Source organism: Arachis duranensis, chromosome 3 (assembly GCF_000817695.3).
Source record: "Arachis duranensis cultivar V14167 chromosome 3, aradu.V14167.gnm2.J7QH, whole genome shotgun sequence".
Classification (NCBI taxonomy): domain Eukaryota; kingdom Viridiplantae; phylum Streptophyta; class Magnoliopsida; order Fabales; family Fabaceae; genus Arachis; species Arachis duranensis.
The window spans coordinates 21947939-21952058 of record NC_029774.3 but is presented as its reverse complement, the minus strand read 5'-3'; the positions used below and the strand labels follow the sequence as shown (position 1 = coordinate 21952058).

Sequence of the window (4120 nt, the reverse complement as noted above, 5' to 3'; positions counted from 1 at the left end):
CAGAGTAGCTTGTAACCTTGTATGTTACAGCTTTTTTAATTTTCACACACTGATTTACATCACATTAGTCCAATATATACCCAGCACAACATAACACATGTCAAGGACAACAATACAGAGGCACACATGCATATGTTTTAGATTCATTCTCATGCAACAACACGTTCATTCAAGTGTGTTTTAAATGAGTAAAACTGTAACTTAGTGTTGCAACAAAATATACATTACAATTCAAAACAAACCAATAATTATAAAATAGAAAGAAAGAAGAAGAAAAAGGTGGTACATGGCACCTAATTTTTCTTTGATTCGACGTTGTTTGATTCGTGTAGTCAATTAGACTTAGTATGATAAGACTCTGTTGTTGTTGTCGTTATCGTCGTAGCTATCATAGGCTTACCCGTGAGGCTTCAAATTGCAGTGACTTTAGTAGTCTATCTTTGAGTTGAATTCTTGGATTGCAAAAATAGGAGTGCAAGATTCTCTCCAAATAACAAGAAGTGGTACTGGAACTTATGATGATGATGATGGCCATCCCAAAAGAACTAGTAAAACAAAAGATTCTCCATAGGACCATTATGTTGTAACCATTCCAATTTTCTAACTTAGGTTCTTGAGTTTGAAAAAATCCTGATTTTTTTTTTATTTGTCCTTGTTTGCATCAAATTCTACTATACCAGGAACTCTAAGAAGTGCAGTGGCTCATATCATCACTGCTGTGATTGGTGCTGGTGTTCTATCTCTAGCATGGAGCACTTCTCAATTAGGATGGATTGCAGGCCCAGTTTCATTGCTTCTATTTGCAATTGTCACCTATATCTCTTCATTCCTCCTTTCAGATTGTTACAGAACTCCAGATCCTGTTTCTGGCAAAAGAAACTACTCTTACATGGATGCTGTTAGAGTCTATCTTGGTATATTAGTCTTTTAACACATCAATCACTCTAATTAGCCTCAACTAAACTATGCCATCATCATAATCATACCATAATCATAATTATACCTTCTAACTCAGTTTAGTGTTAGTTTAGGTAGTAAAAGGACATACTTGGTTGGCTTCCTTCAATATTTGACCTTGTATGGGACTTGTATAGCTTATGTTATTACCACAGCAAGTTGTATAAGGTACTTACTTTAGTGTTAGATTAATTATTAGTATCTTATTATTTTGTTTTGTGTTGCTGATATAGTTTTTGTTACAAATTAATGCAGGGCTATTCTGAAATCAAATTGTTACCACAAAGAAGGGCATAAAGCTCCATGTAAATATGTAGATACATTGTATCTGATGCTATTTGGAGTTGTTCAGATTGTGATGTCATTCATACCTGATCTTCACAACATGGCATGGGTTTCAGTTGTTGCTGCCTTAATGTCCTTCACATATGCTACTATAGGACTTGGACTTGGCATCACAACAGTCATAGGTAAAAAGCTATATATATGTTATGATATTTGTTTAGAATTATAAGACTTAATATGGTTTGTGTTGTAGAAAATGGAAGAATTATGGGAAGTATAACAGGAGTAGCAGCTTCAAGTACTGCTGACAAATTGTGGTTAATCTTCTAAGCACTTTCTGATATTGCTTTTGGCTATCCATACTCAATCATACTCCTTGAGATACAGGTAATCTTAATTTCATGAAGATTCCACAAAGTTTTATGTTGGTTGATCTAATACTTGTATTTGTATTTGGGTTGAGAAAAAGACACTCTAGAGGCTCCTCCATCAGAGAACAAGACCATGAAGAAGGCCTCCATGATTGCCATATTCATCACAACATTCTTCTACCTCTGCTGTGGATGCTTTGGATATGCAGCTTTTGGAGATCAAACACCAGGAAATCTCTTAACTGGCTTTGGTTTCTATGAGCCTTATTGGCTCATTGACTTTGCCAATGCTTGCATTGTTCTTCATTTGATTGGAGGATATCAGGTACTACCAAATGTTATACATTTAGGTAGCGTTTGTTTTTAGATACTAGAATTGAGATTCGGTAACTGGAATTCAATATCGTGTTTGGTGATCAAAAATTGAAACTAAAATTTCAATCCCGAGACATAAAATTTTAGTCTCTTGAGTAACTCTAGAAAGTGGGGACGGAACTGAATTTTTTGACGGAGACTGAACTTTAATAACATTTTTTCTAAAAAATATTATCATTTAACTTTTCAAATTTCAAATCTATCCCCTCAATCTCAATATTTATCTTAAACTAAATATAATACTGAGATATAACTCAGTCGGTATATTTTATACCAAATACAATACTGAGACTTAATTTAATCTCGATCTCTAAGTCTCTGTTCCCAGTCTCAGTTTTCCTACCAAACGCAGCCTAATATATACTTCTATTTTAGCTAATTGTTTTTAAATATCTCTATATACTTATAAATATGTGATGTTTATAAATTTGGGGTATTTATTATTCATCAGATTTGTTGTCAACCAATATACAATGCTGTTGATAGATGGTGCCAAAGAAAATACCCAAACAGTGAGTTTGTGAATAAATTCTACAGAATGAAGCTACCAGCATTTCAAGTGAATCTATTCAGAATATGTTTCAGAACAACCTATGTTGTTTCCACAACTGGACTTGGAATATTATTCCTTTACTTCAATCAAGTTCTTGGAGTGTTAGGGGCCATAAGCTTTTGGCCATTGGCAATATATTTCCCAGTTGAGATGTACTTTGTGCAGAAGAAAATTGAAGCTTGGTCAAGAAAATGGATTGTTCTTAGAATATTTGGTTTTGTTTGCTTTCTTGTCCCAGTGTTTGGTCTTATTGGATCACTTGAAGGAATAATTAGTGCAAAACTTAGCTCATGAAATTAATTAAAGGTTCTTTGTTTAGCGTGTTTATGTGTCTAGTTTGTTTGCTTATATATTATTGCATTATTATATTCAACTTTCATGTAAATTCAACATACATGAAATTATATTGTTTGCTATTTATACAAGCAAGTGTAATGCTACAAAATTACTGAAAAAGAAATAAAGTACATGTGAGAAATTTGTATATAAATTTTGGATACGTATAATATTATATATATAGTATATAAAGTATTTGGGAGACGTTTAACTACCAATAAAATGATTGTACTTTTGGATATTTTACTCTTTTGAATATTTTCTCTCTATTTTAGACATTGATAGTGAACTTAAATTTGTTTAAAAATTTAACAATTCTTTTACACGTACATTTTTTTTATAATAGACACTATTTTGACATAAATATTTTTAATAATTAATAATTTTTTTTGTTTTTTAACTAAACATAATATAAATATTCAATTAACTAATAACTATGTTTTTATATAAATATCAAGCATATTTAGTATATGAATAATATTATTGAATTTTTAAATTGTGAGAAAGATATATATATATTTTTGGTGTAGTAAACAGGGCCTAGGCCCAAGAAAAAGATTACACACTAACTATGCGAGGCTATATCTTTGATGGGCTTCTAGCTGGTTTTTGGACAGGAGATTCTAACTTAACTATTAAGATCTGAAAAAAAAGCCTATTAAGAGTTTCAGAGGCCCAAAAAAAGCCTTGTAAGGGTTTGTTGTTGCGCGAGCTGAGTTGCAGCTTCACTCACAAAATCCACCCGTAGGCTGCAGCCACCTCACTCCGGCAACCTGAAACAAAATTCCAAACCATAAATATTTCAATTTTTTAAAAGGTATATCCAAGGTTCTGAAAATCGGATCGAATCGGCCAGTTCGACCGATTTAACTGCGAACCGGCGATACAAACGGTCTGGTCCTCCTATATTAACTACTGGAGAGAAAATCGGAAAAAACCAATAAATCGACTGAAAACTGATCGGTTGGGTTGGACCGATGATCGGTCGGTTCTTCTAAAAAAATAAAATGCGCCGTTTTTAATTGTTTGAAAAAAGTGGAACCCGACCCACCGACCCGGTTACCACTCGTGAACACCCTCATAGTTATCAAATTCGGCTCGATTCGGCCGGTTCGACCGAAAACCCGGTCACCTGACTAGATCGAGCCACTTGTTAAATCGTTGTGCAACAGACCCGCTTGAACCCGGTTCGACCTGACGGTTTTAACGCAAACCCGGTGACCCGGCCGGTTAATTCAGACCC

At 33.9% G+C, this 4120-nt stretch overlaps 1 pseudogene; it reads left to right on the top strand.

Moving 5' to 3' along the window:
* Window positions 1-347: 347 nt before the first annotated feature.
* On the top strand, window positions 348-2866 carry LOC107478215 (probable amino acid permease 7; annotated as a pseudogene).
* Window positions 2867-4120: the final 1254 nt, after the last annotated feature.